Source organism: Halichoerus grypus, chromosome 1, assembly GCF_964656455.1.
Source record: "Halichoerus grypus chromosome 1, mHalGry1.hap1.1, whole genome shotgun sequence".
Lineage (NCBI taxonomy): Eukaryota > Metazoa > Chordata > Mammalia > Carnivora > Phocidae > Halichoerus > Halichoerus grypus.
In genome coordinates, this window is record NC_135712.1 from 132,021,872 (window position 1) to 132,039,137 (window position 17,266).

Consider the following 17,266-nt stretch of genomic DNA (forward strand, 5'->3'; position numbering starts at 1 on the left):
ATTAAAAACAAGAGGACATGTGTGTCATTGATGGCAGAAATGATTATAGAGTAAGAATTATAAAGCTGAGCATTAAGTCTTCATTCTTCTATTTCTGGGCTACTTTTATAAAGATTATGTATTTATTGTGGAATCAGTTACTGAAGCATGATAAAAGTGTGCAGATGTGGACATCAAGCTGTGGAGATAGTAATTTCCTTTCCACAAGACCAGTCAAGTGGCTTGAAATAGAGTAAAACCAGCCTTCAGAGCCCTGTGACCACTCTTGATCATTAAATCCTTTTTTTTAATTTTAAAAAAATATACATATTATTTTTTTAAGTAATCTCCATACCCAATGTGGGGCTTGAACTCTCGACCCTGAGATCATGAGTCACATGCTATAGGACTGAGCCAGCCAGACACCCCTAAATCCTACTTCTTGAACCTACAGTGAACTACACGGAGTCCCACTGATTAATTTCTATTAAGAGCTGCCATGGTTGTCATAACTTGTCCAGGATAAATACCTCTTAAGGCACAGTGGGTCCTCAGCGATGGACTCAAGAGGAGAGAGGAGTAAATTAGACAAGGAAAGAGCTTCAACAGTGATATTTAATGTAGCTAGAGGACTGGCTTCCAAGGAGGGTGGCTGTCAATGCAAATTACAGCATTAGACACAGCAGACATATTTAAATCTAGTAATCACTAGCCAAGAAGCTAGACCTTCATTTAATGGATTGATATCACAAGAAGTCACCCCCATGGAGAGGATGAGTGACCACATTTAGTATCCAATAAAGAGTAAATATATTTTTAAATATATTTTTAAAAAATTTTGTATTGGAGCAGAAACATAGAAGACCCAAGGGCAGGAGTCCTTAAACTCGGGATTGACGATTAGGAAATGCATCATAGATGAAGGAGAATTTCACCATGCTTGAAAACATGATCTGAGGGTCAGTAAAATCTGTTTTTAGCATTGGCTAAATTAGAGCTAGTAAAGTACATTCTCAGTGGCACACGACTATTTCAAACTTTGGGTTGCAAAGTTCAGTTAAATCATCTATGTCAGCAGGTCAGCTGATCTGGGCTGAGTTTGGTTGGCCCAGATGTCTCATTCTAGAACTCAGGCTGAGGGGGCAGCAGCTACACAGGCAAAGCTCTTTTCATGGCAATGACAGGCCAAAAGTGTTTGACCAAGTACAGAAGCACATTTCAAGCCTCTGTTTACCATCCCATCTGCCAATCTCCAACTGGCCAAAGCAAGTTATGTGTTTGAGCCCACAGTCAAGGAGTAAGGAGGAAGATTCTTCCCATGGTGATAGGAAAATTGCAAAAGTATGTGTCAGCAGGCCTGATTACCGAAAGGGATGAAGTATTGGGGCCAATAATTCAACCTCCAACTTACCTTAAGCAAGAAACATAACTGTTTTCTCATCAGCAAATGCCAGTAACAGTAGCAAATTCACAGTGTTAAAAAAGTTTAATAAATTTCTGGATAATCGTAAGTGATAGACAAAAAAAAAAAAAAGAAAATTGTCATTTGCTTATTACTAAGTATTTGTTCCAGCCGCTGTGATAGTTCCTAGCGAGAGCTACTCATAGAGAGCTACTATTATAGACAGCTACTGATGAGCTCAGAGTCTGATAGGGGAGACCAAGATACAAAAATATAAAACACAGTGTATGTACAGTTTTGTGAAAATTTATAAATCTGTGTACTAATACTATGTACATTTCTGATATATCTCAATAAAAAGTTTTGAAAATACTAAGTGTAACAGGTGAAATGATAGGGATAAGTAGTAGGTACGGTGATAACACAAAAGACAGAGAGTCCACCTCTGTTTATGTCCTGGAAGGCCTCCCAGTGGAAAAGAAGCATGAGTTTGAAAAGAAAAAGTAGAAAAGAGCAGAGGCTGTCCAAGTGGTTGGGATAGAAAGTTAAGTGGATAGAACATATTCAAGGAAGAGAAAACATCCTCTACAAAGTGGGTGAGCACTCAATGCTTAATTCCAAATAGTGTATTTAGGGACCAGAACAGAAGTGAGTCATAGAGCGAGGTTTCACAAGAGAGGAGTGGTCTGCAGCCATTGAGCCAATGAATCCAGACACTCTAGAGATGGGGCATAGGCAGGAGCTCATCTCAAGTTCCATCTGCTGGTTAGGGTAGAGCTTATTGTACACTTTCAAGCCCTATCCTCCTTGATCCTGGGACTGAGTAGGAGCTGATTCTACTGAAAAGTTTTAACATTTTTCCTCTAGGAATAAAAGACCAATTACCATAGACCTAACATATAGGTTTTGAGATGTAAACTGTATTTCATGATCCTTGTAAGCAAATGGCTTATAACATATTAGAAAACCAAAATGAGTTGGGAAGAGTCCTTACTTTAAATTTAAAGGATTCAGAAACAAATAGAAAAATTAATAATTTCAAAAAATTAATACTCTTCATTGTTAAAAATCTTCTTACGAGAGAAATCCCAAGACAAAAACTAGTTTTCCTAGAAAATTCTACCCAAACTTCAAGGTACATTTAGCTTTAACCTTAAACAATAGATAACTCCCTCTAATTAATTTTATGAGATAGTATAACCTTGATACCCAAATCAGTAAGGACACAATGAAAAAGGAAACTTGCAAATTGTTCTCAGTCATTAATATGTATGAAAAAATCCTAAACAAAATATTAGTAAGTCAATTCCAACAGTGTATAGGGAAGATATATCACAACCAAGTTGAGTTCATCCTGGGTGTGCAAAGTACATTTAAATTAGAAAATCAATTAATGTAATTCACAACATTAACAAGGTGAAAGGGGAAAAAAATGTGGTCACCTGAATAGATGAATAAAAGCACTCAGTATAAGTCAATGTATATTTATGATTTTAAAAAAAATTATCAAACAAAGAATAGCTTGGATCTTCTTTAACCTCATAAAGACAGAGACTGTGATTTGCCTCTTACTACCCATTTTCTTCTTTCTTTGGTAAATAGTCTCACAATTTGGAAGAGAATAGCAATATGGGCTACAGTAAAATGACATTATTAACTTCACTTGTAGCTGGTTGGTTGTCCATGAAACATAAGGGCAAGCTTTATGTGAGACCTCTTAGAAGTCCTCTTAACGGGAACGGATTCTGTTTCTCTTTCCTTTTTTTTTTTTTTTTTTTTTACCAACTTCCTCCTTCTTGTTCCTAGAATGGTTGCTGTGATGACTGGAGTGGAGACCCAGCAGCTATTTGGGGCCATGAAATGACCTTGAAAGGACAATTCGTGTGAGGAATAGTGGAGAAAAAGATTAAAGAGCTGCATTTCTCATGATTTTATGTAGCTGCTGTATCCATCCTTGGACTGCTTATTTCTGTACTATTTTAAATAACAAAATAAATCCCCATGTTGATAAACTACTCTTGTTTTGGACTTTCTGAAAACAAATTGTGATGAATCTAATCTGGTTACAACTCTAACATAGAATTTGCCAAAAAGAAAACTCATGAAAAAGCATCATATTTCACAGTAAAATACTAAAAGTATTTATTTTAAAATCAGAGTCAAACAAGACTTAGGACTTCTGATTAGCATTGTACTGGAAATTCTAGCCAGTTAATAAGAAAATAGACAGGTATAAAAATACAGAGTTTCCAAAAGAAACAAAAAAACTTTGTTATTTGCTGATGAGACTATTTTCTAAAGAAAAAAAGCAAAATAATCTACAAATAAATTGTTAGAATTAAGAAGAGGATTTAACAACATTACTGGATTGATTTTGAATACCAGGGCAAAAGTAGAAAATTTAATTTAAAATGTCATAAAAATGGGGGTGCCTGGCTGGCTCAGTCAGTAGAGTATGTGACTCTTGATCTCAGGGCCGTGAGCTTGAGCCCCATGTTGGGTGTAGAGATTACTTAAATAAATGAATAAATAAAAACTTTTTAAAAATCTTTAAAGTAATAAATTAATTAAATGCCATAAAAATATAAGGAACCTAGGAATAAATCCAACAAGAGATGTGCAGAAACTTTCTGGGATAAATTAGAAAGTCTTACTAAAAGACAATACAGGAATTCTAAATAATGGAGAGTCATACCATGTTCATAGTTTAAGAAAGTACAATATTAAGATGGTGGCCCTTTTTCTCAAATTGATCTATCGTTCAAAGCAACTCTAACAAAATTTCCAACGGTATTTTTTATTGGTCTTAACAAACAAATTCTAAATATAGTTGGAATAACAAAAGATCAAGAATAGATAAGATATAATAAAGATGGTGGACAGCATGTTAGATTTACCTTATCAGATATCGTTTATTATAAAATCATGAAGGTTAAGATACTGTGGGTATTTTTGGAGCAATAAATAAACAGGGCAATGGAAAAGAATCCAAGAAAAAAATAATATCATAATACAAACTTGTTTTATGATAGAGCTTGCATTTCATATCAATGGTTAGACTAATCAAAAATTGCACTAGGGTCTCCTAGGTGGCTCAGTCGATTGAGCGCCTGACTCCTGATTTCGGCTCAGGTCATGATTTTGGGGTGTTCTACACATAAGATTCACAACAGCCCTGTTTCCGTTCCAAAAAGGAAAGAAAAGAAAATGTTATTATTATTATAGAAACCTAATAGAAACAGAAGAGAAAATGAATCTACACATAGATGAAGGTAATAGTAAGGCAATAAGTGAGAATAGGCAAAGTTACATCAAATTAGGTACTTATAACAACCAACCTCATGAGCTGGGGAAGCCTGGTGGAGACAGCCAGGCTGGAGTCCGACTGAGAGGCCTGGGCGGAGCCTCCTTCCCCAAGTGAGGCTTCCAACTGATCATTCACATAAGGACCATATTTATAGGACAAATAATAGGGTTTGAAATTAAACATCTGTTCGCCTATGTGCAGTTTGGAGCCAGCTGCATTTCCATGTTATCAGGTTTCTATATTTTCAAGGAGCCTGGGCTCTGTGTGTCTGCCTCGCCTCCCATAGTCCAACCTACAGAAGGAGGGTCGTGAGAAAAGATTTGTAGCTCTTGGCATCCAGACCAGAAGGGCTAGTTCTGACCTGGAGGCCAGATAATATATTTCAAACAACCAAGCTCCCAAGGTTATCCAACAGCATGAGTCTCACAGACAGGGTTCCTTACCCTACTTGTGTACATGCAGGCCCAGGTGGTCAGTGATGTGGGACAAATCACAAAAACATCTATCCATACAGAACCCGTGTCAGGCTCTGTGCTCAGTGCAGAGTCTGCTTGTCCCTTTCCCCTGCTTCTCTCTCTCTCTCTAATAAATAAATAAATAAAACCTTCTTAAAAATTGCACTAGAACAATTGGTTATCTATATGGAAGAAAATAAAATCAATTCAAAGTATATTAAGTGCTTAAATTTCAAATTTAAAACTTTAGTGCTTTATAATAGAGTAAAAAGTCTTTATAATCTCAGTATAAAGAAATAATTATTTTTAAAAACATACAAATGAAGGGTGCCTGGGTGGCTCACTTGGTTAAGCATCTGCCTATGGCTCAGCGAATGATCCCAGAATGCTGGGATCAAGCCCTGCCCCGTGCAGGTCTCCCTGTTCAGTGGGGAGTCCGTTTCTCCCTCTGCCCCGTCCCTTCACACCCCCCCCGCTCATTCTCTCTCTCTCAAATGAACAAAATCTTTAAAAAAAAAAAAAAACATACAAATGATGAAAACATCGTAAACATTACAGAATTTTTACAACAGGAAACAAATATTTTTTTCATGAAATGATTTTCTGAGGAAATGAAAAGATTGATTGATTGATTGATTATTATAGAAACCTAATAGAAACAAGAGGAAATGAATCTACACATAGATGAAGGTAATAGTAACGCAATAAGTAAGAATAGGCAAAGTTACGCCAAATTAGGTACTTAGAACAACCAACCTCATGAGCTGGGGAAGCCTGGTGGAGACCTGCCCCGTGCAAACAGAGAGAAAATATTTACAACACTTGAAATTGACAAGGGATTTAGTATGCAGACTATATAAATAATTCCTGTAACACAACAGGAAAAAAGACCCAGTAGAAAAATAGGCAAAAATTACTGAACTGGCTTTCACAAAAGAGAAAATGTGAATGACAACAAACATATGAAATCTTGGTAATCTTATTAATAATAATCAAGGAAATGCAAATTAAAACCACAATGAAATATAGTTTTACTTGACACAATTGGCAGAAAATTTAAAATGTGACAATACCAACTGTTGATGAGGCTGTGGTGTAATGGGTCCTCACTTTTACTGCTATTGGGCATGTATATTTCTACTCCCATTTTAGAAAACAATGACAAGACTTGCAGATATGCATGATAGATTAGACAGAAAGTTTTTCCCCAGTGAAAACCCAAGATGTTTACATGTGTATTTTAGAAGACAAATACACAAATGATTATAGCAGCATTATTTTTTTTAGTAAATACTACAAACAACTCAAATGCTCATCCACAGAACAATAGATAAATAAACTGCAGTGTATTTATACAAAGGAATGCTAAATAATGAAATGACTGAACTACAACTATGCCATTAACATGGAAAAATCTGTAATAAAAACTTTAACCAAAAGAACAAGTTCCAGAACAGGACATACAATATCATTCTATTAAAGTTCAAAACCATGTGAAACAAAACAATACATTTTAATCGTAAATACTTACATGGTAAAAGGATAAAGAAATTCATGGGAATGATATGAACAGTGCTCCAGGTGGTGTTCACCTGTGGATATGGGGTAGGGAATGGCTAAGGGCAAACAGGGTCTTCAAACATGAAGGCAAGGGACCATTTCTTAACCTGGATATGTAGGTTTTATTTATTATTGTTCTTTACATTTTTAATATATAGTCTTCTGTGTGTGTGAAATATTTCGTATTTTAAAAAAACAAAGGCAAACAACAGAAAGTGAAAACTGCTCACAGCTCACTACCAAGATCTACGGGCATAATTCCTTTTAAGCAGCTAATGTTGATAACAACTTTTATGATCTCCTCTGGGTAAAAATGATGGCTTCCGACGCCATTTGATTACAACCATCCTTTTCTCAGTGGATATATTGGGGGCAAGGTTGTATTTCTACCCCCTTTCTCATCAGATTTCTGATAGAACATTTAAATAATAAGTAAGCATAGTCTTTGGACAGTTGATTTCTCATAGGAATTTTCAAAGCATGCTGTGCTCCTTTTTTTTTTTTTTTTTTGGTGGGACAAATACATATTACATGTAGGGATAGGAAATTCAGGACCTTAATAGTAAATAGAATAATAATATTGTTAAAAGTATATATTACTATATTTAAGCGGGGGAAATTTCTGAGTTTCTGAGTAAATATATTTACTCGTTTGTCTTTATTGTAACCCTATGAGGTAGGAATTACTATTAGAGTTTACACAGTGTTATGAGGAGACTGTATTTTCTGAAAAGTATCCACATTATTTTCATCCCAAATTTTCTCCTAAAATGAGAAAGGACACTGCCACGACTGATGCCCAGGGAGCTCAGTCTATAAACATAGCTCTCTGAGAATCTTACATAGTTGATTGGAGGACGTTCCATCGCCTGTTGCCTGCCTCCTGTATCTCTCCAGGCCTCACCTTAATCAGCGTGACAGACTCATGCATCAGAATGCAATCCCTTCTAATTCTGTTCTCTTGTCCTTCATTCCAGGGCACCCCCTTTATTTCTGTATTTCAGACTACAAATAAATTATAAAACAGATCCCCAGATATATAACAAAGGACATGGCTCAGAGTGGTAGGGAAAGAATGCTAATTTCAACAAATAGTGCTGGGTCAATGTTTATTCATATGGAGAAAAAATAATATATTGATTCCTACCTCACATTGTACACAAAAATTAATTCTAGATGGATTGCAAATCTACATATGGAAAGTAAAACATAAAACTTTAAGAGGAAACATAGAATAATGTGTTTGTGGCTTCGGAGTATCCAGAAATTTTTTTAACAGGGTGCAAAAAGCTCTAACCATAAAATTAAAAAAATAATAAATTATATTAAAATTAAGAAATTCCATTTATCAAAAGTCACCATGCAGAAATCAAAAAGTAAGATCTTGACTAAAAGAGTATGTTTGGAACATACACATTCAACAAATAATTTTTATCTTGAATACAAATATTTCCTATAAATTAATAATAAAATCACAGATAATCCAATAGAAAAATGTGTAAAAGGCTTGAAAAGACATGTTATTAAAAGAAGATATCCAAATGCCCAACAAACACTTGAAAGAAATAATCTGGGGCGGCTGGGTGGGTCAGTCGGTTAAGCATCTGCCTTCGGCTTGGGTCATGATCTCAGAGTCCTGGGATAGAGCCCCACGTCAGGCTCCCTGCTCAGAGGGGAGCCTGCTTCTCCCTCTGCCCCTTCGCCCTGCTTGTGCTGTCTCTCTCTCTCTCATTCTCTCTCTGTCGGCCTGAAGTAAATAAAATCTTTAAAAAAAAAAAAAAGAAAGAAAGGAGGAATCTATTTTGTTAACCATAAGTAAAATGCAAATAAAACCACAATGAGGTGTTATATACACCTACTAGAATTGCTAAAATGTAAAAGGCAGACACTATCAAGTTTTGATTTGGGTGTGGACTGACTATAACTCCCATGCCCAGTTCATGAAAATATAAATTAGTATAAGCACTTTGGAACTGGCAGTATTTATTAAGTTTAATATATGGGTACCTTATGACAAAGCATTTCCATTCCTATGTATATAAAAGGGTTCATACAGAAGCTTAACAAAAGACATATACTAAAATGTTCATGGTAGTAATATTTTTAATAGCCTAAAACACAAAACTACCAAATGCTCAAAAGTTAAATGAAGAATAAGTTGTAGTAATCACACACAAAGTAATACTATACACCATTGAGAATAAACCATCTACAAATCTCAGAAACATAACATTGAAAGAGAGAAACCAGACACAGAGTGCATATACTGTATGAGTTCTTACATATAATGCACATCTATAAGCAGGACTTCTCTACTAGATAGAAATCAGGATAGTGATTCCTTGGTGGGGGGATGGCGTAGTGACTGGAAGGAGGGAGGGCCTTGCAGAGTGTTGGTTATGGATGTGCCAAGTTTGTGAAAATTCACCAAAGTGTACAATTTTGAAATGTGAACCTTTATATATGCATATTATAGTTTGATAAAATAAAGTCCCAGTTCATGATGACATTACAGTCCATCCAGGTAGGGACTTGCTTGCCTGAGACAAAAATAAAACTCGGGAGAGAGGAGTAGCAGTTCTGGGATTTTGATGGAAGTGGAGCAATGTAACAGGTGGATTTACTGTGAAGCAAAGGACACATTTAAACTTCAGCGCTCCTCCCAGCCCTGGACCACACCACTTCAAGTCACGCCAACCCTGCACTTGGTTGTGGCATAGAACCATGTGTTTCAGGCTTTCTTGAGGTGCAGGTGATGCATGTACCTCTGAAAAGCCCCTGCGGAGGAAATTGCTTGGAGGAAATAAGACTTGTTTCCTCTTATGGGTGGATTCCTTATTTCCCTTGAGAAGACTTCCACACAGTTATATGAACACGTCAGACAACTTCGAAGGCTTAGGGAAAACTAAAGCAGATTAAATGAGAGCAAAAGAATTTAAAACTATGAGCTAACTGTTGTATTTCCCATGCTCAAAGGGAAAAGTACTTAAGAATTAAAATCCTTCACAGAGAATATCTTCGTAGGTGTTCCCCACGTTGCAATTCTTGTTCCCTTTATTTTGGGCTTGCTTTCTTTTCAGAGTAATGCTAACCAACCCTCAGGTATGAAAATCTTGCTCCATCTTTGCGAAACCTCGGCCCTTACCTATTAGTGGTTAGAGCTATCCCAGTCTTCATCCCCTCCCCCTAGGTTTCATTTCCTCAATTCTGAGTTATTCAATCTGGAATACCTCCCTGGAGACTCTTAAAGAACAGTTCAGTTTGACTTTGGTGTTCTAAGCTTCCCAGCATTGGGGTGCCTGGGTGGCTCAGTCAGTTAAGTGCCTAACTCTTGATTTTGGCTCAGGTCATGACCTCGGGGGTTGTGAGATCTAGTCCCGCGTCAGGCTCCACACTCAGCACAGAGTCTGCTTGAGCTTCTCTTTCTCTCTCTCCCTCTGCTCGTACTCTCTAAATAAATAAATAAATAAATAAATAAATAAATAAAGATCTTTAAGCTTCCCCGGCACAACTCAGGCTGGGCATAGCCCCACCAAATTTTCAAGATCTCCCAGCTCCTGTGAATTACAGCTGTTTATTTTTTTCAAGTCTTCAGTGGACAACTGATCACATAAACACATTCACACACACAATGAAAGCAAAAATTAATTCTCAAATATTCATAATCAATAAGGTCTAAACTTAGAAAAAAGAAGATGATGTTCTAACAGCTCAGTTGCCTTCAATGGTGTTCCAGAGAACAAGAGAATCTGCACTTTTGCAGTGTTGGAGAGCACGGTTAGTTCTTGCATTTCAATTCCTCCTTAGTCCAGCTTTCAAACTGCAGTCCACAGAGCCTGCTGGAGATGAAGCTGCCAGTGACTGAAGACCTGTAAGGACAAAGCTGAAGTCTCAAAAGAGTGCTTTGTAAGGGCTGGATTTGCTTCAGACATGACACCAAGCTCTCTTTTCCCTTGGTCAGTATTTGTGTGTGTGTGTGTGTTACAAATTGGTGATGGCAAGAAAGGGGGACATTGTCATAGAACTGATTATATTTTTATTGTTCCCTTGGCCTAGAAAAGTGAATCAGAATCAGCCTGACCTGGAAACTTGTGAGAAGTTCAAATTCCCAGGCCCCACCGCCAAACTCCTCGATCAGAAACCCTGGGGGTGGAGCCCAGCAATCTAGAACCTCCACCCAACTTCCTTTTAGCTCTCTGCCTGGCAAGAATGGCCCCAAATATCACAGCTCTTTGTGACACCTTCCCAAACCCAAAACCGAGCTTGCTGAGTGGAACAGCAGTGCCCTGAATTGTTCCGTCCTCTGTGCTTTCAGGGCAGTTTGGACATATGTACAACTCTCCATTATAGCACATATCACATTTTCTAAAATAGCAGCTTTCCACCCACTTCCACCCACATCTATTTCAACTTACTTGTATCTTATGATGCCAGCTGCAGTCAAAGGTGGAAGAGAGGAGCCTTCTTTCGCTGACAATGTTGGCCCAGTGGTCGTGCATGTTGAAGTGAGTCACTGGAGAAAGACAGCATCCGTGGCACAGTCCTGAAATTTTCATAGACATCTCTTCTTCCATTCTCAAGCCTCAAGAGAAACAAGAATTAATAACTAATAAAGTTGTTATTACAAAAAGAAAGAAGTTGTTGAGTTGTGGAAGATTAAAGAGCAGGTCCGTGATCAGGATGAAGGCTGAATCATTACCCTCTTGCTGGGTTGAGACTACTTTGCCATTTCTTAATTAAGCAGCCTTTTTGCCATTGCCACTCAGAAGGCTTCAGACATCAGTTCCTCATATATTGGGTTGCACGTCTTCACCTTGTAAACGAATCATGTGGTGAGAAGATTTTGAACCAGGAGTGCCTGGGTGGCTCATTCAGTTGAGCATCCCACTCTTGATTTTGGCTCAGGTCATGATCTCAGGGTCATGAGATCAAGCCCTGAGTTGGGTTCCAGGCTCAGCAGGGAGTCTGCTTGGAATTCTCTCTCTCCCTCTCTCCCTCTGCCCTTCCCCCTGCTCACGCTCTCTCTCTCTAAAATAATAAAATAAATAAACCTTTAAACAAAAGAAGCTTATGAACTAGAGGTGGATGTTTGAGGTATACTTGCAAACAGGTTCGCAATGACTCATTAGAATGGCTCCTTGATCATAAATTAGGTGCCTTGGGAGACTGCAGAATTCCCTTTAAGTTAACTGAATATAATCAGAAAATTACTGCTCTAGCAAACTAAAAACAATTTTTAAATTTAAATATTAGGCATGTAATTCTGGGAGAATTCAGCTCACTTTCCATTCTGTGTTGGTAAATCATAGCTGGGTATTTGGAGCTGTATCAGAGATCTCTGCAAATCAATTAATTCCTGTTTTAGTTTTGTATTAGGATCAGATCCATGAAATGCTTTTCACACCCTTGGGCTTTTGTGTGGCAGCCAAGTAGCTAGATTTTCCTTGCAGGTAATATTTTTTGAAAAATTGATTAAATTCTTTTCATGGTTCTTCTCTCCTAGTATTTTCAATAAAATTTAATGTTTTCTTATCATTGACTCCCATTACTTTGAAGCTTATTGATAATGGAAATGAGCAACAAGTCCTAATTGATAATGGACAATAAGGGAATGAAACTGTAAGTTATTCCTAAAATACTTATCATCTATCATATAATTTAGTTATGCTACTGTATACTGCTCCAATATTAGAAATAAACATTTTTCAATGCTTCTGTTCGTTTTTCTAAATATGAATTTTTTTTTATTTTAGAGAGAGAAAGAGAGAGACCGCATGTGAGCAGAGGGAGGGGCAGAGGGACAGAGAATCTCAAGCAGATTCCCTGCTGAGCATGGAGCTTGACACGGGCTCTATCTCACGACCCTGAGATAATGACCTGAGCCAAAATCAAGAGTCAGATGCTTAACTGACTGAGCCATTCAGGCTCCCCGTACAATTTTTATTACATATTTTTTAAGTGGATAAAAGTTATCTTCCCATTATGCTCTTTTAAATGTTAATAATAATAAATATAATAATAAATAAAAATAATGTGTGTCTATTTTGGATAACTAGAAAATAAAAACATATAAACATATAATAAAAAGACACAATCTCACATAATCCCACTATTCTGGAAAAATCTATTATTAATACTATTAGGAACTTTTCCAGTCATTTATTTATGTGTGTGTTTAATTTTTTTCAAATTTAGAATCATAAATCACTATACAGTTTTAATAATGCTTTACCTAGTTAATATATCTTATGCATTTATATCTTTACTTTAAAAAAATTATGAAATGACCTTATTGTTTTCCCATCTTTTTATTTTCTTTCATAATAAAATTTTAAATGACTTTAAAATTATCCAGAAATGATTTTGATTCAAAAGAATTTCCTCAGCTAGAGAAGAAGCTCCAGCGCAATGCAATCCAAGAGAAAGTGGGCCACATGTATAATTTAAAATTTCTAATACTGACATTTTAAAAGTTAAAAGAAAGTTGAAATTAATTTTGATAATATATTTTATTTAACCCAGTATATCCCCCAATTGCCATTTTAAGATGCAGTCAATACAAAATATCATTAACGAGTTAGTTCACATTTTTTTCTTCATTTTTAAAACTTTGAAATCTGGTTTGTGATTTACATGCAGCACATCTTAATTCTGACCAGCCACATATCAAGTGCTTGAGAGGCTCAGGTAGCTCGTACTTGCCACATGGGATCGTGTAGCTCTGTATTGTCTCTCGTCTTTTACTTGGCTGCAGTAGATACGGGACAAGCTAGTATTCAAAGGCATATGATTTCCACTACAAGTCCCCTCTTGTACAATCTTATTCCTTTCTCCTAGCTATCACATTTTCCCACAGGATTCTAAGAAGTTTCACATAAAAATTCCCAATAATCCGGAGGTGCCAGCTCCTTGAAGCCTCACCCACACCCAACCCTATCCCTGCTGCTCCCACCCTCATTTCCATCCCCAGCAGTCTAGGGCTCTAGAACTTTGGTCCTGAACTGTCTGCTTTCGCCATTTCATGCCCTTGTTCTGAAGAAATTTCTCTGTCTCTGGCCTTGTTCTCCTGACTCATTTCTTTGAGACCATCCTTCTAGCGGTATGTTCTGATTACTACATACACTTGCAGCTTCCTACATTGGGCCATTGTGCAGCCTGTCCTCTTTGGAAACACTCTTCCAACTGGGCTCTGGCAATCACTGAGTTCCCAAGAGACACATGGGCACATAGATATTCAATTTCCAAATTCTCAACTTCCATATGTATGCTCATCTAGATTGAGAATTCTTCACAAGTTCTCCTTTCTGGCCTTCCTTTTTCCAACTACCCTCAGCTCACCTTTTCACTAATGCCTTCTATCACTCTATTGTGCCCAAGTTATAAAATCCTCTGGTGCATAAACAACAAAGAACCATTTCTAAATGTCGGTGCAGGTGCCGAGCAAGTGAATAAGTATAAGGAAAAGGTCACAAACCTTCTTCATGTCAGGCCCTTTCTAATTCTCTACTTTTCACAGTTCATCTAAGTGAATTATGAGCCTCTAGATGATTAAAAATAATTCTTGGTGGTAGATCACTAAGTATTTTTTATTGTATAACTTGGAAGAGCTGTCAAAGAATTCAAGGGTCATTGCTAGTAACATAACTCTTTTCATTCCCATCTATTTACATATGCAAACATGTTTTCTCAGTACTTACACCAGAAAAAGACATTAAATAGGAGTAAAGCTGATGTTAAACCATGGGTTTTTTTTAAAAGGTAGAATCTACCCTGCATGCATAAAGAAAATCCTTATCCATCTCCTTAAGAAATGCAATAAAATTTTCCTTTTATGCTTATTATTTATTAACATTTGTAATATGTCTATGTCACTTTTATTAGCTATCTATTAATAATAACTATAAAGATAACTTGGAGCCTTATTGTCATAAGAAATGAAATATTTAAATTTCAATTTATATGCACCATATTGTTACAAGAATTTTGATAGTGTGATCAATTCAAGCCTTTCAAATATAAAAATATGTTTTTAAGATAAAATCCTATGAAGGAAGTGGAATGGAAATATGAGTTCAAGGAGGCAAAAAGAAATATGTAAGAGTTTCCTACTGTTAAAGAAAATTTTTATATATATATTTTTTAAAGATTTATTTTTAAATAATCTCTACACCCAACCTGGGGCTGGAACTCATAACCTCAAGATCAAGAGGCATATGGTCTACCAACTGAGCCATCCAGGCACCCCTGGATTTGTTACTTTTTTTTTTTTTTTTTGAGAGAGAGAGAGCAGGGAGGAGGAGAGAGAGAGAGAAAGAATCTTATGTAGGCTCCACACGCAGCGCAGATCCCAACACTGGGCTCCATCTCACTACCTGAGCCAAAATCAAGAATCGGTCCCTTAACTGACTGAGCCACCCAGGAACCCTGGGATTTGTTACATTTAAAAGAGCGGTGTCAAAATTTCATTCCACTAGAAATTACATCCTTTGTACTTACATCAAAGTATGTTGAAATTTCTTTAAATATTAAGTTAAAGTATGCAATGTGACACAGCTTCTTTTAAAAAAATTAAATAGTACACAAACACTTTGACTCCCTAGAATTCCCCCAGCTCCCTGCATGTGGTCCTCAGGGAGACGCCACTGACCAGACCTTTAAACTTTCTGCATCTCTCCACGTCTATAACATGGAATTATAATATTATTTTCCTGATAGTATTGTAAGGTTAAATTGAGATAACTAATCTAAAAGTATTTTGTAAACTAGGGAGTATTAAGGAGATGTTTATTAACAATAAGTTTTTCCATCCATGAATTCCCTTCAACAAAAAATGTATTTTGATCATCTACTCTGTGACAGGAACTCTTTTAGGTTTGTATTTTTGTAAATCTTATATTTTCGTAGGACTGGCAGAATACACAAATAAATGAATAAAACAAGATGATTGCAGGTAGAGATAAGTGTTGACAATTGCTGAACTTCCATTTCAGAGTTTTTGAAAGAAAAAAGCATTGGCTTCTTTACATGGAACATCTCTTTCCGAATGTTCCAGGGCAGCCAAGGACCTCACGGTAGGTGATACACCCTCTCCAACATCGCCTGCTACCATGCCCCACTATGTCTCCTGTGTTCCAGCCACGGTGACCTCTTCACTGCATCTTGACCACTCCAGACATACTCCTGCCTTGTGGAGTTTGTCCTTTCTCTGGAAGGCTCTTTTCTGATATTTGCACAGAGAGCTCCCCCACCCCCTTACATTCTTTTCCTCACATTTAATCTTCTCAATAAAGCCTACCCTGACCCTTCTATACAACATTGTAAACTGTCTCCTCTCTCCTCCAACCCCACATTACCAATCTATTTTGCTCTATTTTTCCCCATAGGACTTAACACATTCTAACAAACTATATAATTTACTTATTTATTATTTCCATCTGCTCCTTCTAGAATGTAAGCCCCAAAAAGGGAAAGGTCTCTGGAATTCTGACCCACAGTCCAATCACTAACCACAATTGAATTTAATTGCAATGTTCCCCCACAGAGTACTAATTGTTTTATTATTGCTATCTCATTTAATCCTAACAACAACCACATGAGATACATTCTATTTTCGTTTCAGTTATCTATTGCTACATAATAAGTTACTCTCAAACTAAGTGGATTGATACACAACAATTACCATTTCTCACTGTTTAGCTGGCCAGAAATTCAGGCATGTCTCAGCTAGATGATTCTCTTTCCACACAGGATCACTCACTCATCTGGCTTTGCTGGCGGATGGCTGGGCTGGAGGATCCATGAAGACTCTCCTCAGATTTCCGGGGGCCTCGGTGCTGCTCTCTGTGACCTCTCTGCCACTACCTGATTTTTTTCTCATCTCAATAGTCTCATCTGAGTTTCCTTATAGCTTGTCAGCTGGCTTTCGTGACCAGAGGCTCCAGACTTCTTCAGGATTATCACACGAAGTGGCATAGAGTCATTTCCTCTATAATCTCTTATAAGAGGAATTCACAATGCTGGTCTATATTCAAGGGAATGGGAAATAGAATCTACCACTTAATGGAGCAACATGGGCATGGAAAGAGACAAAAAATTATGGCATCCTGCTTTGGAGACTAGCTACTGCAATGGCTCTTATTTTTCAGATGAGGAAATTGGAACACAGTGAGATCAGGTTGACAAATTAATAAATGGCAGAGATGTGACTCAATTCCAGCTGTCACTTCCAAAGCCTGCATCCTTTTTTTTTCTTTTTTTAATTTTTTTAAATTTTTTATCTTTTTTTATTATTATGTTATGTTAATCACCATACATTACATCATTAGTTTTTGATGTAGTGTTTCATGATTCATTGTTTGCGTATAACACCCAGTGCTCCATTCAGTATGTGCCCTCTTTAATACCCATCACCAGGCTGACCCATCCCCGCACCCCCTGCCCCTCTAGAACCCAAAGCCTGCATCCTTAAGCACTCTACTTAACAGCCTCTATGAGCGTGACCTCCACCCTGACAAGAGGGGGTCTGGGCCTGTCCAAGACAGATTCTTGGAGGGCTGGAAAGCA